Below are 26,719 nucleotides of genomic sequence, written 5' to 3' on the forward strand. Positions count from 1 at the left end.
TCTTGAAAGAGATTCAAAAGCTCTTTTTTGAAGATAAAAAATGTCTCCATGGCATGGTAAGCTCTAAAATGTATTCTAATATGAGTAGTTTTCAAAATGATTTTTAGATCTGACTGCAGACAGTTAAATATTATGTAACTATGGTATATACAGTCATTTGTCACATAACCATGTTTTGGTCAACAGTGTCCTACGTATAAGAAGATGATCCCATAAGATTAGAATACTATATTTTTACAGTTTCTATGTTTAGATACACAAATGCCACTATGTTACAACTGCCTACAGTATTCCGTACAGTACTGTACAGCTTTGTAGCCTAGGAACCATAGTCAAACCATTTAGCCTAAGTGCGTAGGAGGCCATAACATCTAGGTTTATCTAAGTATACTCCATGATGTTTGTACAGTGACAAAATTGCCTAAGGATGCATTTCTCAGACATATCCCAATCATTAAGTGACACATGACTAATTTTCTTTTCCAGTCAAGTGCTCCTATAGGTACTTTGGATAAACCAATCAAAAAAGTAGACAAAAACCCCTAAGAACTACACCCCCATACACACACACACACACACCCTGCAGAGAAAGACAGAAAAAAAAAAGGTATTGAATTTGAAGAATTTCCAAAATGTAAGTCTCTAACACAAAAGCTTAATACCTCAAAATTAAGTATAAAATCTAAAATTTTACTTATCAGCTTTTTGCTTTGAATTACAGTCATTAGCCTAGTTCTCAATTGAGCTATTTAAGCATAGGCTATGTATTTTTCTACTCTGTACATTCCTTGCAAGCCTAGCAAAATAGTGAGAATATAATAGGTCCTCAGTAAATGTAGGACTGAATTAAGCAACATGGCAGTAAAAATGGTCCATTTTTAAATGTTGAGTATAACGTCATATTGGGTAATTAAGTAAATATTATTTTAAAATAATTATTTAGCATCAAGGCACTGATTGATAAAATGTTTTCTAACTAAATTGGGCCTTAGTTTAGACTTTCCTTACTGCAAATATTGTCTTTGACTCAGCAGCATTAGCCCCATTAATGTTCCATCCCAGAACTACAAGTAAATCAGACTCTACATTTTAACAAAATTCCCAGGTGGTTTATACATGCATTACGATTTGAGAAGTGCTAATTTATATCACTGGTTTTCAACCAAAACTACTTGTTAAAATCATCTGGTGTTGTTTTAAAATACAAAGAAGCGAGGGGGGAACCCTCTTCCTGGGCCATACTCCAAACCAATTAAATATGCATATGAGTCTAGGGGTGAAGTCTCTTTTTTAATGCTCCATGTAGTTCTCAGGTGCAGCCAACTTGAGAAACATAGATTTGAACATAATAATGAGATATCATGCTGGCTATGCTGGAATTCTCTGAATTGAAATAAATGAAATGGAACTTTGAAATTAAATCAGAGGAAATAAACTCCTAATACTGGATATTAAAACTCCTGGAAGGCATTACTTAATACCCTACACATTTTAGGGTCACATGGAAAGACACATTAGTCTAAACATGCCCTCTAAGGCTCATAAATACAGTCCAACAAGACATCCTCTACTTACTCTTTGACTCAAAATCATCTTAAGCAGTTAGCGTCAGTACGCAGACTAAAACTGAGGTTCAGAGCAAAGTTCTGAAAATTAAAGCAACCTTTCTTCTCTGAGCCTAAAGAGGAGCAAATGTTGTGTCATATTTCATCTTTAAAGCCTGAAACACTGTTTCCCCTTTGGAAAAATCAATTGAATCAATCCTCCCATCAAGTAAACTAATATCTCATTATGACTTAGATTCTTGTTAAAAATTTGGCAGAGTATTCTGATTTGTTTTCATAAATCACCATAACTATATAGCACATCTAGAAATCTCCAGAATGAGTAAATATTCTGCAAGCACATGATAACTAAATTGACCTAATATTTTGTGTTAATTCACCCCATCAATAAAATGACTTTCAAAAAGGAAGGTTTTTTCCTAAAATCTAAATAATACAGTTGCCTGGGTATATTGTGTTTTTTGACAATATTGGTAGAACAAAGATAAGAGATGATTTTTTCACATTAAATGCGGAATCCAAAGAGTCTAAGCAAAAAAAGCTTGTATTCATAATAGATATATCAGGAATGCAGAAAATATGAATGCTATTTTTAATTCTGTCATGGAGAAAAAGGTAAACCAAAACTCAAAAAGAAGGTAATTAAAATAATTAAAATGATTTATTTTCTTATTTAGTCCTTTAATCAACCTAAGGAAGTAGGTATTATTATCCCCACTTTCCAGAAGAGGAAACTGATGTACAGAGAGGATAGATAATGTTGGCAAAGTCACACTTTATTGAGTAGAATCTTATAATGATTCAACTCCCAGAGCCTTTGCAGTCAGACTGACCTCCATGAGAATCTCTAATATACTACTGGCTATCAAGACTGTACTTCTCAACCAGCAGGAGTGGAATTCCAGAAGTCTAGCCATAGAAACCTACAAGAAATATCTAGTGAACCTTAAAATGTATCTGGGATCCCTGTCTGATGCCAACTGCTTTGTCTCTGTCTCCTAAGTGTTCTGGTCTACATCAAGGCTATTCAGGTGTGTTAGAACTCACTAGGTATATTCAAGTATACAGGATATCATCAATGCTTTCTGAGGATATAATCAGGCTTGCATCATTTTCACTTTATAAATAAGTCAACCTTCAGGGCTTTTTTCGTATTTTTTAATCAAAAAGGGAACCATTGAAGATAAAAGAGAAAACATAAAAAGCTCTTGCTCTTTAAAGATTGACAAACAAGGTTACTTAAGTATGACATAATTTTGCTCATTTTAAGAGCTGGCCTGGAAACATTTCTTTGTTCAATAACAGAGTCAAGTCTTATCTCAGATGATTTTTTAACCTATTATTTTTCAGCAGATGCATCTGTGTAGATGTAGTAATATCCAATGTTACGTTCTTCAGTGTTGGAGTTTACTGGTCACTCAAACTGCAGAGTCCACAATTGCAGGCAGTACTCTTCAGAGAGACTAAGAATCAAATGGGGACCCAGGAGGTGTGTGATGTGATGGACTCATACAAAAGGTAGGTGGCTCTTTCTTCCTTCATTATTTTTCATGATAAGTATTGAAAAAGCATCAAGGATCAGCAAAGTATGTCCCACAGGACAAATCCAGCCCACCTCCTGATTCTCTAGAGCCATGAGCAAAGAATAGTTTTAACATTTTTAAATAGTTCAAAAATTCAAAAGAAGAATATTTCATGAAACATGAACACTGTGTAAAATTTAATTTTCAATATCCATAAATAGTTTTTTTTTAAAAAGACACAGCCATGCTCATTCGTTTACTTATGGTATACAGCTGCTTTTAAGCTACACACCAGGGAGTTTGGTGTGCACCATGGCAGAGGTGAGTAATTATGGTAGAGACTGTATAGTGTAAAAAACATACAATATTTACTGTCTGGCTCTTTAAGCAAAGGTTTGCCAACCTTTCTCTGACACAATAATGAAAAAAATAAATGTCTTTCAGCTTGGCAAATATGGCAGTGACTCTGCTACTTGTCCTTTCTTTTGGCCCGAAAATAAACTAAATCTCTACAAGCTTCTGTTTCCTTCTGTGTACTGTGGGACTAAAGAATTGGCTCATAGGAAAGAATTCATTTAGCAGACTGTTTTGCACATGAAAAAGCACTTAATAAATTAATGTTTTCCTTAAGTTGGAAATACTTAGCACCCTTTCTTCTTCTCTCTCTGAACAAAATTGTACCAGTCCTTCAAAAGCATAACAAAATACTGTATTTTCAGGCTATCTTCCACGACTGTTCAGTTTAAATTAGTTGCTCCCTCTGTTTCCAAAGCGTTCTGTTGACCAGCCTGTTATATTATGATCCTTGATCTACCTTGTACTCTGGTTATGTCTAAGGCCCTTCTTAAGTGCAGAAGTTATTACTTATTAATTTTATGACTTGCATAATGTTAAGCACAGATAGGGCCTTATACATAGAGGACATTCAATGTTTACTGAACAAATGAAAAACTGAATGAAGGCGAAAATGAACAACCAAGTGGGGGTATTTAAGTGGGTTTACTGCCTTCCCAAATAATAGGCAACATGTTAACTGAGAGTTTCAGTCACAGGAATGTCAGGGAAAGGCTTTCTCCAATGAGTATCAAATATTAGACTTTGTCTAATTTATATCCTGCTATATTTTGCCTATGAAGACATATATTCCACTTGGCTTTATGGTATAAATTAAAATATGTCAGAGCAATAGCAACCGCCAGAATCAAAAGCGGCATTTAGTGAGAAAATCATAGCTAATAAAATGAATAGGTTAATTAGAAACCTTGAATACATTCCACTTTTTTTCTGCTGTTCCATCAATTTTACTCCAGCCTGTATTACTAACCCAAATGGCTTTATTAACCACATCCTTATCAAAAGTCAATTTGCTCTGCCTTTAAACATACACACACACACAGACACGACCACTTCACACATGCACAAATACACTGTTAAAAAGCTAATAAAAGGAAAAGAAACTCAGGAAAAAAAACCTATGAAATAATTTATATCTCAATAAAGCTCTTATTAAAGTTAAAAGTAAAAGCAATAAAAACCTGAATTATAAAAGGGAAATAAATCTCTTCTCATTGGTTATTTGCTTCAAGGGACCAATGCCTCAAGGAATCAGATGTTTAATGCTAATTTAAATTTTTGGCACCTGTAGTCTTCGATTACATGAAACTTGAAAGATTGCTTTCTAAATAATGACAACAGATTTCCTGACAATGCAAAGAACAGATGTTACCAACGTAAGCAATGTAGGTTTAATTGAGTCTTAGTCCTTGGAGAGGTGATTTTGTCTGAGAGGGAATCACAGGTTACACAGTTGATTAATGCATCTTAGATAACTATACTTGACTAGCTGGCAGCATGGCATCTACAAGAAGAACCCCCATATATCATTACAATGCCATGATCCATCTTTATGCCAAACACAATGTGCAAAATATAGCTGCAGCCCCCATCTAAAATTCTCATGCATTACACTTTTCAGTGGCCATAGAAACACGTTAGTTATTTTCATTTCCAATGAGAGTTTAATAAGAAGATTATAGCTTCTCTTTTTAATGAGAATATTTACGACATTAGAAGAGGCTGAGAAGATTCTCCAAGTCTATGCAAGAGACTACATTTATATATCTGTCTCTCTACCTATCATCTATCTGTCATCTATCTACTTAAATTACCATCCAGTCCTCTCTTTTCCAGTAACATATCAGTGGAGATGTTATAGTAGTAAATTTGAATTTGTGGACATTTATAAACATTTGATTAAAACCATGGATATCCATACCCTCCTGAAAATATTCATATGCACATACATAAATTTGCAGTATAATTTACCTAACCTTATCCATGGACTTCCAATATTAGAGATTTTATAGAACATTTTAAATTGTAAAATATAACTTCTGTGCTATTCAAAATAATAGAAACCCGTTATAGATAATTTTGCACCAAAAATCACAGATTTCTCACAATGCATCTTTAATAAGTTCAACATAAATCATAGTTCTCCTTCCAAATCACATACTGTATTCTATGAGGTGCTTCACCTCCCACTTTCATTTGTAAGAATCCTTTCTGTTTCTATTTGGGTGTTCTTGTTCCCCCAAGGGATGAGTATCCCAGTTGTAAAGACAAAGCTTTTATTTTAAAACAAGAATATACCACCTAGTACAATACTGTGAAATCTCAGAAGTTCTTCCTAATGTTTAACTGAAATATTTCCTATGCCTGATGTAGCTATTTTCCTTGTCACTTTTGCATCATGGGCTAGAGGATTATAAACTGATTACCTAGACTGCACTTCTCTGCCCTGCATACTAGCAAATTTTGCTGCTTTCAATTTTCCACAAAGAGCTCATTCTACAAGCATCTACTCTTTCACCATCTGGGGTGCTGTGGTGGTCTTTATCTAAAACTAAACTTAACACCAGACCTCTAGATGTGGGTTTTCAAATGGAATAAGAGGCTCTGTGGGATAGATAGCTCTTTTCCTTCATACTATGTGATGGCTGATACAGTTTGGATGTTTGTCCATGCCCAAATCTCATTTTGAAATGTAATCTCCAATGTTGGAGGTGGGGTCTGGTGGGAGATGTTTGAATCATGGGGGCCTATGCCTCATAAGTGACTTGGGTTACCCCCTTGATGAGAAGTGAACTCTGAGTTCACAAGCGATCTGGTTGTGTAAAAGTGTGTGGCTTCTCCCCTGTGTTGCTCCTGATTTTGCTATATGACATGCCTGCTCCTCCATTGCCTTCTGTCATGATTTTAAGCTTCCTTAGGCCTCCTTAGAAACTGAGGAGATGCAAGCACCATGCTTCTTGTCAAGCCTGCAGAACTGTGAGCCAATCAAAACTATTTTCTTTTTAAATTACCCAGTCTCAAGTATTTCTTTATAGCAATGGAAGAACAATATAATACAATTACAAAGTTTGAACTTTGTATGAAAATGGTAAACATTACAACAACATTTTTATTTTTATTTATTATTTCTTTTAATTATTTATTTATTTTTGAGATGGAGTCTCACTCTGTCACACAGGCTGGAGGGTAGTGGCACAATCTCAGTGCGCAGCAGCCTCTGCCTCCCAGGTTCAAGCAATTCTCCTGCCTCAGTCTCCCTAATAGCTGGGTTTACAGGCACATGCCACCACACCTGGCTAATTTTGGTATTTTTAGTAGAGACAGGGTTTCACCAGGTTGGCCAGGGTGGTCTCGAATTCCTGACCTCAAGTGATCTGCTGGCCTGCCTCGGCCTCCCAAAGTGCTGGGATTACAGGCATGAGCTACCACACCCGGCCCTACCGAAACATTTTTAAATAGTAAAAATCACACACTAGAGCATTAAAGAAAATTTTTTAAAAATGCCTTTCTTCCAAATTTCAGCAGTCATAACTAACTTTATTTCTCTATATTCTCCTGGCTTTTTACCTACACTCAGTGTTACCAGATGTAATCAATATAGATACAGCCATTTGTCAATCTTATACACAGTATTGGTTAAATGTGATCTCTGGAGACAGACTCTCCACATTTGAATCCCAAACCCTGCAATCCTGCTCAGTTCCTTTATGTGTAAAGTAGGGATAATAATAGTACCTACCTAATAATATTACTGTTAGGCTTAATAAATGTAAAGTGCTTCAAAGTGTTTCACACAGTAAAAGAGCCTAAAAATGCTATAGTTATTATGACTCATTATTTAGTTCCTCTATATAATCCTAGGTTGGGGGCCAATTTTCTGCAGTTGCAGAGTCTATTCAATAACTCTTAATGGCCACAGAATATTTCTTTACCTCTTGGCATGTCAATTCATTTAATAATTTCTATACCATTTGGTATTTAAATTGTTTCCATCTTTTACTATTACAGCGAATACTACAAAGAATATCTTCAGACATATAGTTCTTTTTTTTCTTCTTTGAAATGATTTTATTAAGACAAATTTCTACGAGTTCAATAAATGGCTGAAAGTCTGAAAATTGTTAGTGAGTCCTATGTTATAAAGAGAAACGACACTGACGTTCATTCAGGTTAGTTGCTTGGTGTTTCATTAATGAACACGGAATATTTGTAATACTGTAGTATTACTGAAAAGGAATAACTTTAGTAGGTCATAATTTCAATTTTGTATTCCACATCCTCCTGCGTTTCAAGGTCAATGGAGTCAACACCCAGTGGTTTTCAGTAGAAATCTTTCACAATATAAAATTCAAGGCCCTTTTGCTCTGATGACCGCAGAGTTCTTTTTCACAGAAATAAAGCTTTTCCTGATGGTCTTGGAACAATTTCCCACAGCTCAATGAAAAGCAAAATCATTTTTCTTCTCTCCAAGGAGCCTCAGGCTACATGTAATATGGCACTTAATTTCCTGCACCTTAGTTGGTAACTGTTAAATCAATTCATGAGCAAAGAACCGGACTTTCTTGAAATTCTCCACTCATGCTATCCCAGTATATCAACATTTCATAAAATCCCTCCTTTCTCCCCTTCTATCATTTGGCAAAGAAAGGAAAAAAAGTCAATCTAAGTTACTGTGAACACGTCTCATGAAAGGTACCACGAGAGAAATAAAGATGTTAAGTGCATTGCAGGAGCTGACAAACTAATTCTGGATGAACCAAGTCACAAAAAAATAAGAAAATTATTATATCTTATACTTTATGTATCCTTCACAATTTCGGCAAAGGTAAACTAAGTTGACAAATGTTTCTACACTTATATAACCTGTATATTCCTCCAGATTATAGGAAAAAACAATGCTATGCTGAAATTTTTAAAAAGAAGAAAAAAAGAAAAGACAGATAAATAGATCGTGGGAAGGAAAGTGAGAAGGAAGGAAGGAAAGGATGGAAGGGAGGGAAGGAGGGAGGCAGGGAGAGAGGGGATGGAGGGAGGGAAGAAAAGAACTCACTAATCAAATGGGAAGAATAACAGGGAGACATAATGGGTGTAGGTAGGATGTTAAAATTCCAACAAAAACACCTCAAATTCAATTTAAATTGAATTGATATGTAGGTTTTTCTTGCCCTTCTGAGTTTCTCAGATAGCATATTGGCAGGCGGCCTCATTCCCTGCAGTAAGGATGGTTCTTTAGAAAACTGGACCAAGATCAATCAATTAGACATTGCCACAGATTTTTAAAAAAATACATATTTTATTGAACTTTTGGTTCTGAGGTACATGTGCAAAACATGCAGGATAGTTGCATACGGCAATGCGGTTTGCTGCCTCCATCCCCTGTCACCTATATCTGGCATTTCTCCCCATATTATCCCTCCCCAACCTCCTACCCCCTGCTGTCCCTCCCCTATTTCCCCTGCAACAGACCCCAGTGTCTTCCCTGTGTCCATGTGTTCTCATTGTTCAACACCTGCCTATGAGTGAGAACATGTGGTGTTTGGTTTTCTGTTCTTGTGTCAGTTTGTTGAGAATGATGGTTTACAGATACATCCATTTCCCTACAAAGGACAAGAGCTCATCATTTTTTAAGGCTGCATAGTATTCCATGGTGTATACGTGCCACACTTTCTTTATCCAGTCTATCACTGATGGGCATTTGGGTTGGTTGCAGGTCTTTGCTATTGTAAACAGTGCCACAGTGAACATATGTGTGCATGTATCTTTATAATTGAACAATTTATAATCCTTTGGGTATATACCTACCAAGTAATGGGATTGCTGGGTCAAATGGAATTTTTATTTCTAGGTCCTTGAGGAATCGCCACACTGTCTTCCACAATAGTTGAACTAATTTACACTCCCAACAGTGTAAAAGTGTTCCTATTTCTCCACATCCTCTCCAGCATCTGTTGTCTCCAGATTTTTTAATGATCGCCATTCTAATTGGTGTGAGATGGTATCTCAATGTGGTTTTGATTTGCAAAATTCAAAGAGATGCATTAAAAAATTAATGGCCCAAGTTCCTTGGAGGCATCTGAAAATGAAATAATCACTCAGAGACAAATCCAAAATTTTTAAAAAAAGCATTTCATACAGACTCAGTTTATTCTAGGAATTTTCAATAACTGTTACTGCTTTTTTGTGGCAACTATGCTTCAAGTAAGACTCATTTCATTTCAAGTGTAACTTTGTTCTTTTGTAGACAAAGAAACAGTAGGGCAGAGCTTATGTGTTCATATTATCTGATTCTGTGAAACTGCTATGTGAAAATGTAATCTATTTCATGAAGGTAAAAAAATTATTTAAAAACTTTTTTAAAATAAAATAAAATGTAACCAGTGAAATATGGCTGCATGATTACAGGCACAGAACCTTGAACCTAATTACCAGCAAGTGACAAAACACTCCACTAAATGAATGTAAGTACTCAACAATGAAGAAGGGGGCTCTATGAGTATATGATTTGCTTGGTTCTCTTTTAAATGATATTTCCCTATTTGAGCAAAACAAAGAAACTGCAGAGGGATGAGGCTGGATAACTGAGGCTCACTTGTCACAAAGCTCCAACTTGCTTGATTTTTCCCTGTGTGTCAGAGAATGTGCACGTTGAAAGAGAGGGAGCTCTCCATCACCAGGAGAGCCTCAAAATAGCCCAACTGATCATAACCATTGTAAAACCATTCATAAATGAGAAAGAAAGATCCTTTCCCAGTCTGATGCTCCTTGACTTGTGATTTGCTAAACTTAGCCATTCATCACTGACACAACCTGTTTTACAGACAAATCCTTCCAGTTTCAGAAGAAAATATATCATCTACCTCAACCACCATTTCTTTTTCAAACCTTGACAGATGAGAAGAAAGTGGGAATAAATTCTGAGGATCAGTTTTGCAAGACTGGTTTCAAGGAAGGAAGAGAATAGGTGAAGTGTACAGAGCCACACTTCCCACATAATTAAGAGCAAGTTAGTTTTATCACTTGGGCAAAGTGTTTTGAGCAAAGAGTTCTCTATGAGAGGATTTACTCCTTTCATATGAAAATCTCTCTCTTCTTCCAACAGAAGCACTCTGAATGTATACATATGAAAGAGGTTGGGAGACACTGCCATTCCTACTGTCTTAGCTTCCATTATAGTGGAAAAGGGTAAATATATACAGTATACTCAGATAGAGGAAGAAGAAAACTTCACAAAATATAAATTTGTTAAAAAAAATTTTTTAAAAGACTAAGTTTCATTGTAGCTGAAGCGGGGTTATCAGCACAGACAAAAGTGGAGCCTCTATGATAGTCCTGCATGCTGGCCATATTTAGAGTTATACCTCTCACCAATAGCTCATGATGCATTCAGATTTAAGCTCAAGGAGTCATGCAGCATCTCTTGGCATTATTGGTTGTTTGCACATCCATGTCTGTGGCTGGACTGCAAGCCATTCTCAAGGTGGTAAATATTCTTCCCTAGGGCTTTGTGCATGGTATACCCTCAGTAAATGTTAAATGAATGAATGAATATTTGACACTGAGCGAGTCATGACTTTGGAAAATTTACTTCCACTCCTAAAAACTTTTTCTTTAAAAAATGCTTGCAAAAATAATAGATGTAAGGATTCAATTTGTATTTGCAACCTTGAGACAGCAAGCTGAGAGACTGGTTTGTCTGCTTGCTGCTCCTGTCCTTCCTGCTCAGTGGACTGATTCAAGGATTTCCGTCTTCAGGATGTCAAGAGAGTGAGTAAAAAAAAGGTAGAACTAAAAACAATGAAATATGTCTGTCATCAGCATCAAAATGATAGATCACCATCAGCCAGATAATTATACAGGCTGAAGATGATTGTTGCAAACATAAAACCTAAAATAGATGCCTCAAGGTTAACACATCCTAATTACCTTTTGTGACATCCGATAAACACTCTATACTCTATTTTTAAATGTACTGCTAAAGAAAAAATAAGAGGAAGCAGTGTTAATAGAGATTATTTCCTATATCCAGAGATACACTGAAATTCTAGAATAAATCTTCCTATTACATTATTACCTATCAAGGTAGAGCACAGTAAAAATTCCCCAATACAAGAACCTTTGTAAAATAACATATTTAGTATGCACACTTACCGAAATACTACAGTAAGAAATTCAGTGACAAGTATTTATGTATATAAAATGTGTAGAATAAGCCATACCAAAAATAAGTAACAGAGAAAGCTCTTCAAAAATTCCATGTTTGCCTACTGTTTACCTGCTTCACAAAAACTATACCTGTTAACCCACTTGAGAAAATCACCCACTTGAGAAATTTTATACATAGTAATAAAAATAGGAATGTGGTTACACCGATGGCTAATCAAAAAAAGTATTTGGTATAAACCAGGGTAGTCAGGATTTAAGAATTTGGCAAGAAAGAGAAAGAGGAGGAGAGAGGAGAAAGGAGAGAGAGAGAGAAACCATTGGTTCAGACTGAGCTCTTGCACCAGACCCAACAGAACAAACCAACATGGAGTCACTCAGGCTGAAACCTCGCACCACCAAGCCAAAATTAAGTTGTTTATCTGACCTTTTAAGCAATCAGGAAAGAAGTCACATCCCCAAACAGGCCAGTTTTAGCTATCATTATGAGAAAGTTCCTCCTGCATTAATCTTTGCAAGGAAAGTAACTTTGAAATAAGCAATTTTCTATTTGTTCTCTGTTTCTGTTTTCCTCTACCCTTTTCTGTTTGTAAAACCAAACTCCTCTGCTCAGCTCATTGATATAGTCATTCTATTTTATGGAACGAGAAATTGCTTGATTCCAGAATGGTAAAAAAAAAAAAAAAAATAGGATCTTTAAACTAAAATCTGTTGTAATTTTGTCTTTTGAATTATATCTACCTGTGAGAACTAAAGAAGTTTTGCGAAGGTGATGTTTTCTAAGTGGGAACGAAAAAGATTGGTGGAAACAATACAGGAAAATGCAATAAAAAAAATAACAGAGAGAGTTTGCTCAAGGAACAGTAAGATATCCCTTTTAGTTAAGTAAAGTATAAATAAGATAAACAACTAAAAATGTACTTTGGGATAAAATATGAAGAAATATGACTGTCAAGCCAAGGAATTTGGACTTGATGTTTTGCTCTCCAGGATATTATAACCAGTTAGAAATCACGTGATTGGCTTGACCACATTGTTCAGATCACTCCACATCCCAACCTCCCAGCTAAGGATGTTGCCTCACTATCACCTCACTGGGATGGATTAGAATCCCCTTCCCTGGAATCTGAAACTAACAGAAATTATATTACCAGGAGCATCTTGTATGTACAATCACACTCCACATAAAACCAGCACCTACTGACAAGAGATGCAATAACGTCCCTTAGTTTTCTAGATTACCAATGTTAACAGTCAGCAATTCATTAACAATCAATAAGACTTGGAGTTAAAGAGGCTCATATATGCAGTATTCAAAAAGCAGACGTGGAAACAAATCCCCATTGACAAGAGAGCTGATTCACCAGTTGTACAGTCACTGCAGACAATATAGAGCATGTGTAAGCACTAAAGTTTCTTTTCCCTCACAAGAGCAAACTTCAAGAGGTCATGAATGGGGAAAATGAATACATCCCAGGCCGACACAACCTAGACGAATTCCAGAAATTTAGTGCTGAGTAAAACAGACAAGTTTGTTTAAGTCGTCATCCAGAACCAATCACAATGTTTTGAATGTGTTCTGACAAAGTTTTAGAGTGTAGATTCACTAATTTTTTGGTTCTAGTTTATTTCAAGATTAATGTTTTCTCATAAACTTACAGCAAACTAAGGTGCTTTATGAGAAAATGATTCTTATTTTAATGTTCTTGTTGTGACTTAGAAAACCCTACCCCCAACTGAAGGCCTCAGAAACCCACCTTTTTCTGTCCTTTTCCTGTCCTCCTGCCTCAGTCCCATTTCTTGCTGAGGTTAGCCATAGAAACTAGACCCTTCTTTCCCAATGTGGGTGATAGAAACCAGAATCCCTTTTCCCTGAAGTCAGCCAAAAACCTCAAAATACTACTCTAACTTGCCCCCTACCACCTTTCCGTATAAAAACTGGCTATGAAAAATTATCTGACCTGCCTTGTTTAACTGCAGGTCATTAGAGTCCCTTTCCAGATAGGGTCTCACCACACTCAGAACAAAGGAATATGTACTCAGAAAGGTCAAGAAAAATCTGGACAGACAGGACTTAGTGAGTTTCCCTACTCAGTCTATTAGCATTAAATCATACTCATTTTGTCCAATCATATTTCTACAGGATACTGTCCATACTTTGCTAAACCTAACAATAAAAAGGGACAAATTACTCCCCTGCTTCTTTGGGTCTTCATTCTGAAAGTCTCTATGTCATATAAAACTATGATCAAATAAATGTATACGCCTTTTTCCTCTTAATCTGCCTCGTCAATAATTTTCAGTGAACGTTAAGGCAGAAGAGGAACATTTTTCTCTTGGCCTGGATACTCTCCATTCATTGATAAAATGATTCACTGCTGTTCTTATCAAAGAATAGACTGTTTCTAAGTGAAAATATTGCCTCAAGTTTATTCAGATATTAGAGATATGCCTAGGCCAGGAGGGAGAAGCCACAAGTTGGTAAGGGGAGCCAAATGTGAGGGTCAGTCATAAACCACTTATTACGTTTATTTGGCTGAATGAGAAAGCATTCTGTACCTGTTTCTGTCCATATGCATAACTACTGTGATTGCAAAACCAAGAGACAGTAAAGATGGTTTTCAAGAGAAAACAAAGAATGATACTTGGTCTACAGTGTGGGCAGCTTTTCGATCGATCTCTATAGGGTTTTCACTTGAAGCTTTTGGTCCAAAAGAGGCAAATCTCTTACTATCTGGGTAACTATGAGCATTGCTTGCAGAAGCTATGACCGTGTTGCAGTGCTCACTACTGTTTGCATGGGTCTTTACAGGGAACATTCTTTCCTCCTTGCATGTATTCAGAGCAGTGAAGTCCACTACCTGGCATCTGTATGAGGACCTGGCTGTCACAGTCCCCGCAACTCCCATCCCGTACACGTACATTTCCCCTTTAAAGGTCTGATACTGTTACCAATCAGTTGGTTTATCTATATTAAAGACTGAAAATCGTCACCATGTTAACATATATTGATGGATAGACATTACGCATGTAACAGGATTTTTTAAATGACAAACCTTGACTAAAACATCAGGGAATAATAAATACGAATTCCAAAATTTTATTCCATAAAATAAAAAAATCTGAAAATAGGTAACACAGAAATTGATTATACGGCTCTAAATTCTACAAGGAAGACATAGAAAGTTTAAGAGTAGGGCCTGATAATTCCTTCATCTCAAACCTAGAGAAAGGGCTTCGATAGGACCATGGAGAGCTTTGTATCTTCTTCCCACGGTACTGAGAAGCACAGTACACCAAAGTCAAAATATAGTCCTACCTACGAACGTAGAAAGCAAGGGCGAAGAGCTCATCCTATATTTTGACTGACTGGCATTCCCAAAGCTGGTCAAGACAGAGCAGACTGAGTGTATAATACTTCCAGGAACAGATATGGGCCACATGGTAAAAAGGAACCAGCATAGAGTCTTTTAAAACTCCAATCCAAGAGAACAGGGTAAGAGGAAATGAGTCTTTAATAGAGAAAGCCTACATTAGTAAAAAAGTGGAAAACCGAGAGATGATGGAAACATGGTTTGAAGGTAAGAAATCATCACTGACTTGACAGAGTTTCAGTTGGAGAGCCTAGAGAGGCAAGTCTCTAAAAAACCCATTAAAACTATAGTAGGGACGAGCTACCCTGAAATACATTCTTATTGAAGTACCAATCAAGTAACAATTCTCTGGTTCCCTTCCTGCTCCTCTGTCTCCATATTCTAACTAGTCCTAATGATATCAATCATAGCAGTTGGTGCAGACAGTGGAGGTGACTAAAATTTTTGGTGGCCTTCTTGCAAGAATGTCACAGTTAGGGCCTGATTGTGCATGAGAGCATGGAATGAATAACATTTAAATAACAAAGGAAGTGTTTATGTTATGCTAGTCTGGGAAATTTACTTATTAAGTGAATAAGTGTTTTACAACTTGAAGAAAAATGATTAAGTTTCATCCATGGACATGGGAAAATTTTCCTTTTGTATAAGTTTTTAAAGGACAGTGAAGGTAAACAATCAATATGTATGTTGATTTTACCTTATAAGCCATGCTTGGTTAATGTATCAGTTCATACATATATATATACACACACACGCACAATATACAGTCCCACAGATAACTTTATTTAACCTAGACAGACTCTCTGTGAGATAAATACATCTCTTATTTCATAGCTAAAGAAACTGAGTCTAAGAGAGACCATTTAAGACAATCAATAGCTTGCTTGAATTGAATGAATACATGCCATTTTTCTAAGCATTTTATATACCTTTTTTTTTTTTTTTTTGAGACGGAGTTTCGCTCTTGTTACCCAGGCTGGAGTGCAATGGCGCCATCTCGGCTCACCGAAACCTTCGCCTCCTGGGTTCAGGCAATTCTCCTGCCTCAGCCTCCTGGGATTACAAAAGCTGGGATTATAGGCACGTGCCACCATGCCCAGCTAATTTTTTGTATTTTTAGTAAAGACAGGGTTTCACCATGTTGACCAGGATGATCTCGATCTCTTGACCTCGTGATCCACCTGTCTCGGCCTCCCAAAGTGCTGGGATTACAGGCATGAGCCACCACGCCTGGCCCTTACTTCATTTAATTCTCATAACAACCCTATGAAGTAGTCACTATTATATTCCCCATTTTATAGATGCAGAAACAGAGGCATAGAGGTATTAAAGTTCGCAGCCAGCAAGTGATATGGTCAACAATTACAGTTGGGCTTCAGAGCCTACAGTACTATGTACTAGGCACGTGACATAGAGATAGGGAGTGAACCACAAAGTCATAATCTATACCAGCAATTCTGAATGAGATTTCCCCTAGATCAATTCGTGAGGACTCAGCTGTATCACAAACAATAAAACAAAAAGTTAAAAAAGGAAGGAGGGCAGCACAACAGGTCTGTCACTAACTACCTTGCTGTGTGGCATGGGGTGAATAAATTGCATTTTCTGGGCTTGAGTTTCCATGTCGATTAAATTAAGTAAATGGACTTTAGAGTCTCCAGGGTCCCTTCCAGATTTGAATTTGATTTCCAGCTCTAAAAGAATATGTGTTGGTGGGCAGCTAATGCATATTAAATTATGTAAACAATTTACCCTTGCTGTAGGGCTGATGAAACATTTTTAAAATTTACATTTACATAAGAGATACTCTTTTGAAAAATTCTATCTTAACATGCAATCAAAAAATATTTTTTATAACATTTCAAGTGGATGAAAATGAAAGACAATTTCAAAGATCAAAGAAGCCGAAATGTGTGTGTGTGCTTTTAAAGAGAGTGTGATGGGGTTATACATAGATTCATTATTATTATTTTTAGAACTGCACAGCTGTTTTGGCAGCTTGTTTTTTGAATCCTACTTTGCAAATGTAATGAGGTTTTTTTCCAAACAAATTTTAGTTAATGGAGCAGATAACACATTTATTTCCTTGTCATAGCTTAGCATTAAATAAGAAATGTAACAAGAATTCACAGTTTAAAATATGAAACATGGTATTTGGTCTCCTTACTTACTAGCTACCAAATTAGAAAATAACTCAATATTTTACTTTCTCTCCATACATTAAAATTATCTGTGATTACAAAATATTTTGCACAATCTCATTTCTTGTCACATAAGTCTTTTGCTATTATAAAATCAATAGTTGTGCCTCTCCAAAGCAAATCTCAAGTCACTGAGTAGAAACTTTTATACCATCTGACAAGATTTAGGCACTTCCTATGTACCAAATACTGCTCCAAATGCCTTACAATTATGGTTTTATTTTTTCTCACAACAAATCTGTATCTAGACACTATCATGCTCATTTGACAAATGAGGAAACTGAGGCAGAAAGAGTAACTTGCCAAAGTTAATCAGTTAGCTGGAGTGCTAGGATCTGACAATAGACTGTTGATAGGTGCAAAACAAAACCAGAAACAGGATAAAGGATAATAATATATGCTAAAATATTCTAATTTTTAGTTTAAATGTTCGATACTTTGACATGATGCCTTAGATATATTTCCACAGAAAGCCTGTCTTAAAAATGTAAACTCGAGGCCTTTTTTGAAGCCTTATTTATTGTTTAAAATTCTGTTGTATTACAAAAAGGATTTGACAAGAGAAGTGCTGGTTTCCGCTTACTCACCACACTGAATGATGAGGCCCCAGAAGTTTGTGGTGCGTTTCCCATAACACCTTCTACAGCCTCTCACATTCAGTGTGTAGGGTATATTCCTTTCCTGGGGCTGTCACTACAATTACCACAAACTGGGTAGCTTACACAACAGAAACGTATTATCTCACAATTCTGAAACCAAAATGTCAGCAAGGCCATCTTCCCTCTGAATTCTCTAGGGAAGAATCCTACTTTGCCTTTTCCTAGCTTTGGAGGGTTAATGAAAATCTTTGGTGTTTTTTGGTTTGTAGCCTCATTACTTCACCCTCTGCGTCTGTCTTCACACGGCCTTCTCCTTATGTATCTCTGCGACTCTCCTACAGGGACACTAGTCACTGGATTTAGGGCCCACTCTGAATCAAGTAGGACATCATCTCAAGGTCTTTAATTAATTATATATGTAGAGTGCTATTTCCAAATAAGGTCACATTCTGAGATTCCAAGTAGACATGAATTTGGGGGACACTATTCATGTGTGAAGATATTGTGGCCTGGCATTAAGTTGAGATTGATATACACCTCTGAGAGGCCCTATATTAGACACATAATCTGTGTAATGACTTCACAGGTGTCTCCATGCGGCTGAAGGTAGCACTGTGACCTCAGCCTGGGCACTTAGCAACAAATGGGCAAATAGTTTTCAGATATCCCAAAGGACTGAGGTCAAGGGATTAGGGGTAGTCCTCTGAGTATAATGTATCCAGGGCTTACCTAAAACATAACAAATACATGCCTCACCCATTATATATAAATATAAATATATGTATATGTATATTTATATATAAACACATATATAACAATATGATTTCCCACATTAAGAAGTTCATTCTTGACCGGGAGCAGTGGCTCACGACTGTAATCTCAGCACTTTGGGAGGCTGAGGCGGGTGGATCATGAGGTCAGGAGTTCAAGACCAGCCTGGCCAAGATGGTGAAACCTCGTCTCTACTAAAAATGCAGGAAAAAAAATAGCCAGGTGTAGTGGCAAGCACCCATAATCCCAGCTACTTGGGAGGCTGAGGCAGGAGAATCACTTAAAATCTGGGAGGCAGAAGTTGCAGTAAGCCGAGATCACATCACTGCAATCTAGCCTGGGTAACAGAGCAAGACTCTTATCTCAAATAAATAAATAAGTTCATTCTTTTGAATAGTTTCACGTCTACAGAAATTACATAAGGAGTATATACTGTACAGAAGGCACTAGATGTGATTGCTCAGGGAGAGTGAAAAGACATGAAGATCTTAATTTCTGCCCATGAGGTAAGTGGGACATGAAAGATATGAACAGATAAAATGGATGCCTTGGGCTGTTGAAAAAGGGATGACCATGTTTTGCAAGCAGTATTATAGTGTTTCCTAGAATTAAGAAATGATGTATGTGAGGGAAAACTAAGAGAGACTTCCCAGAGGAGGTGGCTCTTGGACTGGCCCTTGAAAAACAATGTAAAGGTACAACAAGTATGAAACAATTTTCATAACATGGCATAAAACGTATTTTTGAATGTTATCTAAAATACTAGATAAACAACCACCGTAAAACACCTAGTGTGGCGCCAGCATATATGGAACCACAGTATATAGGAACTATTATCATTTATGTTATTTATAATAGTAATAAATGTATGAAAAGTTCTTTTTCAGTTGTGATTCAACTTGTTTTCTTTCCAAACAAAACAAATATTATCTTTATTAAATTTTTGACATCAGAGAGGCAACTAAACTCTTCATTAAAGGATGAGGTTGAGCATACGCATTTATTTGATCATTTATATTCAGCTCTATTCACGAAAGGATTAAAAATTTCTACACACATATAATTAAATAGCTATAGGACTTTGATTTTTAGGAGATTGTAGTTACAACAGTTATTTGTGAACAGATGTTATCACTCCTGGTTGGGAGAGAATTTTCAGCTGCTGCGGTGGCTCACACCTGTAATCCCAGCACTTTGGGAGGCTGAGGCAGGCAGATCACGAAGTTAAGAGTCCGACCAAGATGGTGAAACCCCGTCTCTACTAGAAAAACACAAAAATTTGCCAGGCTTGGTGGCGCGTGCCTGTAATCCTAGCTACTCAGGAAGCTGAGGCAGGAGAATAGTTTGAACCCAGGAAGCGGAGGTTGCAGTGAGCCGAGATAGCACCAATGCACTCCAGCCTGGGTGACAGAGTGAGACTCCGTCTAAAAAAAAAAAAAGAAAGGTAAATTTTCACCACTTCCTTTGCCACCAACAGAGAAACCAATTTTCAGTCACTCCCCCTACATCTTTATTCCATTTGAGATGTAAGTAATCTCACTGGTCAAACCTTGATGTTCACTGGGCCATGTAAAATATGAACAGGGCCATATAGGTTCAAAGGTGGTGAGAGAGTGGTTGGTGGGAGAAACGCTATCTTATATCACTACTTGCATAGCCACAAATAATTTTCCCTCCTATTCCCATGTGCTCAGTACTTCTAAAACAGAGCCCAGGTTCTCTCATCTTACTGCATGCATAAAAGCCTGAAATTCTCCTTCTTTCCCGCTCTACCAGACGAACTCCAGGAAGCTGAATGCATAAGAGCATTTGGGATTACTTACAGACACAGCTTTCTCCACAGGTAGACGCTGAGGTCTAATTCAGAGACTCAGAAATAATCCTTCATGTCTGTCTTAGAGCAACACTGAATTCTGCATTGCAGCTTTTCCAGCTGCTAGACACTTACCGCTAATAATAAAACTGTACTTTGATCCCAATTTACACTCTTGTCCCTATTTTCTACTAGTTGGAACCTAGAAAATCATTACTCTAAACCTCAACATCCTTTTTACACTGCAAAGTTCTTGATGAGGAGGATCATGGAATATTTGCATTTTGCTTTTGGTGACATGCTGATGATCACAGGGCACAGGCACCCTGCCCATTGTGGACGTTCAATTAATATATATATTTTTTTGAGACGGAGTCTCACTCTGTTGTCAGGCTGGAGTGCAGTGGCACAATCTCAGCTCACTGCAACTTCTGCCTCCCTGGTTCAAGCAATTCTCTTGCCTCAGCCTCCCGAGTAGCTGGGACCACAGACGTGCACTACCACGCTCAGCTAATTTTTGTATTAGTAGATATGGGATTCACCATGTTGGCAGGGATGGTCTTCATCTCCTGACCTCATGATCTGCCCACCTCAGCCTCCCAAAGTGCTGGGATTACAGATGTGAGCCACCATGCCTGGCTCAATTAATATTCTTAAATGGAAATCTGGCTAATAAAATTATTTGAGATAGCTGCTAAAATATGCCCCAATTGCTGCTATATCTCATTCTGTCTTCAAATAATCTTTACAGCAGAAGTTTCAGACAACAATGTAAAAAAACATAATATTACCTTTGCAATTTGGCTTCCCAATGATATGAGACTCTAGCTAAATGCAGGAGATGGTGACAGAGGAGAAAGGAGATTTTAAAAAAAAAGGAAGAACAAAATGTATTGATCGATTTGATTTTTGAGAAGCAGGTCACACTGCAGAGCTGCCTTTTATCTACCATACCACAGGGAGAGAGTAATGTTTGTCATGATTCTCAAGGCAAATCAATAGAGTTAGAGAATAAAGAAAACAAAACTCCTAATCTCAAGTTCCCAATAACTCAGAAAATAATGAAATCTAGGCAGGCTCTAATGTAATATATTGGCTTTCATAAAGTCATAGAATCATCAGGCTGGAAGTCTTGAAATGAGTTCCTGGAGTCACCTAGAAAACTATTGGGGAAGCTGGACTTTTAACTCATTGGCCCTGGTGTTATGCAGCAAACACTGGGCTCATATCAGTTTGCTGGTGACTCTGAAGTTATGTATGTTACTGGGATTTACATTCAACAAGCTGAATGGACTGCCCAGGAGCTACTCTAGTTAGGTTCCACCGATGTACAAGTGGAGACATAGCCTTTATTCAAAGACACATTACAGAGACATATAACAAGCTATTGTATACTAAGTACTATTTGGGATTTACTATGACCGGACACATTCAGATGTTCAAGCCTTGAGTACACTGATGCCCTATGACGTGAAATGTAATATAAATGATCTCCTGCCAATTTAATTCCCATTACCCTTAGTAGTTGATAAGCAATTAATACCTGTCAGAGCAGAATTATTATCTCCATTTTACAGATGAAATATATAAGCCTCAAATAAATAAAGGAACTTGGCCATAACCACATTATTTCTAATGGGCTAAGCCAATACTAAAATTCAAGGCTCCTGGGTCTAAACCTCATGCCCTTTTCACTACAATCTCAAGAAAATACCTTCATGTCAAGAACTGATTTTTCCAGATCAATGACTTATGAAGAATATCAGCTTATTACAGGGAATGCAACATAAGTAAATTAAATATCATTGTTTTTTCAAAACTGGCCTATGTAAATAAGCATTTTTCTAAGAATCTGTCATAGTTCAGTTACTGTCATTCATTTTCTCATTATAACCTGACATTCTTTTCACTTTTGAAGCTCTTGTGTACTTCCTATCCTCTCTAATGAAATTGAAATGTCCAAAAAACTAATTATACTTTCATTTTTGGTGTTTCTGCCGTGAACCACGTTTTAGGTCTAGCTAAAATTATTTTCATGGCTGCCTTTAGTAATTAAAACTTCTTGCATGAAGTAAAATAAATACCATCCTACTGTGAGAGTATTCTAGACTATTCCAAGGTTATCTTGTTTTGGTGGAAATAACCAAAGATAATCAAGTCAACTAATAGTGTGTTCATTAACTATGACAGCAAATGTTTGAGTATTTACAATGTGCTGGAGATACAAAAATTAGCATAACCTGGTGCCTGTCCCTGAGGAGACTGCAGTTTAGGAGCAATGGATACACATTCAATTAAACAAAAATATATCAAACTTATATAAGCAAAGAATGGCAGGCTTAGAAAAAGGCAGCCATTCATTTCTCTGAAGCAAGTGAAAATTTCAATAAGGAGATGATAACTGAATATTGAAGTAACAGATATACTTTTGCTACAATATGAACTTTAAAAAGCTAAGGAGTAAAATGATGAGTCCTACAGCTCTGAATTGTATATCATCAGAGTTTTGGTTAAATTTTCTATTACATGTGCTGTTGGCACCCATCAGAGAGAGGTTACTTTTCTGATGGAGTTATTAAGCCTCCCAAAGGTCCTTACCAAATCAAAAAACCCTCTAACTCTAATATGCATCAATGGTAGACTCTGTTTGGAAGAGTTCTCATTCACTATTTCCATTCAGCGTTACTAAGTGCTGAGTAAGGTGGTGTTACTGAGTTGTGGAGAATTTAAAACAGGCAGAAATCTGCTACCCTTTTTTTTCAGTTGCTCAGAAAGATCTGCAATCTGACTGAATTGATTGATTTCTGGGATCATGACCAGTTTTGGTTGTTTTACATACGCTCACAATTGGAAGATACAGAGGTTTTCAACAAGGAAATGTTAAATGGTTTCCAAAAAAGGCACAAAAGAGAGAATGGAATAAATTGATTCATACTGAATGCAGAAAGAAATTATTTGATCGATTATGCTGATTAATATTTATAAAACTTTTAAGATAATGGTTTATTGTTGTTCTGAGTATACACTTGAGATTGATTTTTGTTTAATTATCTTCATTTTTATCAACAAGTGATCAAATACTACAAAGTTCCATGATAGCAGAGGAGGGTTTTGATAACTTATGGGAAACTTTAAGACATTATATGTCTGCTGCTGAGCCATGGCATGCACACTTACAATGTACAGAAGTGTTGCCGTAAAATACGTTTTCCGTTCAAAATGTTTTCTTCAGAAAACATTTATCCACTTCTAAAATGATAAGACAATTTACAAACTTGAAATAAAAGCTGAAATAATGATAAAACATAAATGGAATTCTCTGAATGACTCAGAATAAATTAAAGACTACCAGGCCTAAAATGAGAAAAATACAGCATTTGACTATACTAAATCTTTTTCTCCAAATAAATCTTGTCAATCACCCTGTTTGTTTTTGCTTAACTTTCACGGTTTAGAACCAATCATGTAGCCTATCATAATAATTTATGAACCTTACTTTATTTACCAATTCCGTTAGTGTCACTTCTTTACCCTCATCTACACTTCACAAGTCACTGCTGATTATACTATCTCATTCTCCACTTGTATTCTCTTTTTGAATACTGTCTCTCCAAATAAATCAGGGAGGAACTGTGTCTTGTATTTTCTTTGTATCATCATGATACTTAACACAACGCTAAGCATATAGCTTTATTCAGCTCAGAGATTAACAATCTGTGAAATTTAGCTTAGTGTTTCAGTGTGTTTAGTTATCAGGTCTGCTGCATCAAAGACTAGAATCTGCAATCATGAGAAAAGCTCAGAAAGCCAGTGCAGGTGAGAATAGATTACATTTAAAAAGCTAGCCAAAACAGTAAGACCACTAACCCCAAAGTAGACTGGGGTCCTTCAGTGGACGGGCAGATAACTGCAAAACCTTAAATGTCTCTGAGAGTATAAATTAAAATCACCTAGGTTTCAAGTTCAACAACTATTTATTTAATACTTATTGTGTGCCAAGAACTATGCCATAATTTGAATTTACAAAGGTTGACATGGCATCTGGATCATCTGCTTTTGAGATGCTTACCATCTACTAGTGGAAAGGGATACATTACCTTATTTTTTTTAAAGTGGAAAATGCTACAACAAATATAAGCACCTTAGAGCATAAGCACAGACAAAAGATACTTCCTTAACCCAGCCTAAGCCAAAAAAGGGTTTCCTGGTATAGTAACTTTCCTTGACAAACTCAGTTATCAAGAAAATGTAGTTATTGTCAGTTACTCTTTAATAAGGCATTAATCACTCCTAGAAATAAGTTGAAGGAAAGGCTTTAGAATAAAAAATATCTTCCAAAATTGCTTCAGGACTTGGGATGTTCATTATAGGCATAACTTTTAATAGAAGTGACAAGTTTTCAAGCAATCTCTGGCCAGGGAAAAAATTAGTTTGTGAACCACAATGCTACTCTGTGTGACAAAGATGCACCATTCACAAAATACAATTACCTAACAGAAAAAACAAATTCACAGCAGGAAACAGGGCAATTAATAGCAGTTAATGCAGAATACACTTAACACAGACATCAAGAAATACTGTCAAAGCTGAAGCACAATTACATAAACCATCTAGGTATCATTTAAGCAAAAGACAAAACATTGTATCTATTTCCCAAAGGATTCATGAATAGTCCTACAAAATTAGATTTTTTTGCCTGTGCTTAATTTTTAAAATTTTAACTAAATTATAGTATGCTTTTTTGTCATAGCTGATATCCAGATGTAATTTATATTTAAAATCCAAATGATATTTTTAATTTATGATTCCACATTTTCAATTGAAAGCCTGGAAGTTCATCCATAGCCATCCTATTTTCTTGAATCATCAACTATAAAGTGTTCATAATTAGGATTTGGGCAATGATAAATGGACTCAAGCAAAAGAGCTCAAATTAATTCTTATTTAATGGCTTTTCACTATCAAAGTAGACAAAATTTTACTCTATCCCAAAACTAGCTTGTGCTGGTTACCAAGGCACATGGACCCTTGTTCTAAATCCATTTTTTTATTTGGAATGGCACTTTAAAGACTGGCTGCACACTGTGAACTCAAGATATAAACAGTCTATTTGCATTTTAAATGTCTTCAATATTTCCGAAGCTCTCATGTGTAACTTTTATCATAGAACTGCCATTCACGATACCAAAAGAGACCCCATGTCCGAGTGCTTTGACATCCTGCTATGGCTCTCGCTGATACTCAAGTCTATTACCACCAAGAAACCTTTCCAGGAAATTAGTTGACATTCAAGGAAAACACTGATCATCATGCAGCAAACTGAAGGTTATATTTAAAATGATTTGATCAGTCTCAAATGATAGAAAATAGATTTGGGGAAATAGCTGAGCATCCTTCATTTATTTATTCAAGAGTTATTAATTATGTATTTACAATGCCAGGCTCTATTCTAAGTGCTGGGATGCAGGACCAGACAAGATAGACAAGATCCTTGGTCTCCTGGAACTTACATTCTATTGAAAGACTTCATTAGTAACTAGCTAAACACATCAATAGACAGTGACAAGTGTTACAATAAAAACCAAATAGATAACGTGACTGGTGATTTGGCGCAACACAATAGCATCTCAGCTTTTGTGCCAAAATGAAAGAAAGAATAAAACAAGAAAGAACAGCCACTGGAATATATGAAAAAAAAAAATGATTCAAAGAGGAAAATATAACGACCATTCTAAGACAACAGGTGTGAGGAACAGACTGGAAGCTTGCTGGGTACAGCACAGACGTGGCTCCAGCCTGTAGAAAAGAAGAACAAACAGCCCAGAGTAGGATTATTGGCTGTATCTCTTCTTATTTTCATTATGTGGGAGAGTTAACCACTTTTAACTTTTGCCTATTGACTACAAAATTGGAGTAACACCATCAAATTTCTAAGTTTGTAGTTAATATTAATTAGTGTAAACAGCTCTTGGTACGATTAGATGTCCAATAAATGCCAGTTATCTCCTTACCAGGGGAATAAGCAGAATTTACAAAATAGGGATTATAGAGAGAGATCAGGCCCAGTTAAAATAATTTATTTTATAACACAGCTCACAGTGCCTCATTCAACCTTCCAGTAACCCTTCAGAAAGGGTTTTATCATCTTTCCCTTATGGATGAGAAAACGGAAGCTCAAAGAGATCAGGTGACATTTGCAAGATGATTTCTCTGCATGGGAGCTTGGAGTCACACTCAGCTAATATCTCCTCTTGGCTGGGGATGGAGTAAAGGCAAAGAAGTTGTTGGTCAAAGGGTACAAAGTTTTAGTTTTAGTTAGACGAGAGGAATAAGTTCCGATATCTATTGCATAGCAGGGT

General features: G+C 36.5%; 1 protein-coding gene and 2 long non-coding RNA genes across 11 annotated transcripts in view; 1 reads left to right on the forward strand and 2 right to left on the reverse strand.

Moving 5' to 3' along the window:
- The window catches only part of FGF12 (fibroblast growth factor 12), a 584,819-nt gene that overhangs the window by 115,882 nt on the left and 442,218 nt on the right, over positions 1-26,719 (reverse strand). The gene's annotated exons all lie outside the window — the stretch shown is intronic.
- Positions 7,487-26,719, reverse strand: part of LOC128929706 (uncharacterized) — a 40,661-nt gene continuing 21,428 nt past the window's right edge. Inside the window, exon 2 of the long non-coding RNA XR_008476696.2 lies at positions 7,487-26,615. This is a non-coding gene — a long non-coding RNA (uncharacterized LOC128929706). The remainder of the gene's footprint in view (positions 26,616-26,719) is intronic.
- Positions 18,437-26,719, forward strand: part of LOC118148013 (uncharacterized) — a 47,795-nt gene continuing 39,512 nt past the window's right edge. For both annotated transcript variants that reach the window (XR_013527216.1, XR_013527217.1), the window contains exon 1: positions 18,437-19,053. This is a non-coding gene — a long non-coding RNA (uncharacterized LOC118148013). The remainder of the gene's footprint in view (positions 19,054-26,719) is intronic.

Source organism: Callithrix jacchus, chromosome 15 (assembly GCF_049354715.1).
Source record: "Callithrix jacchus isolate 240 chromosome 15, calJac240_pri, whole genome shotgun sequence".
Taxonomy (NCBI): Eukaryota; Metazoa; Chordata; class Mammalia; order Primates; family Cebidae; genus Callithrix; species Callithrix jacchus.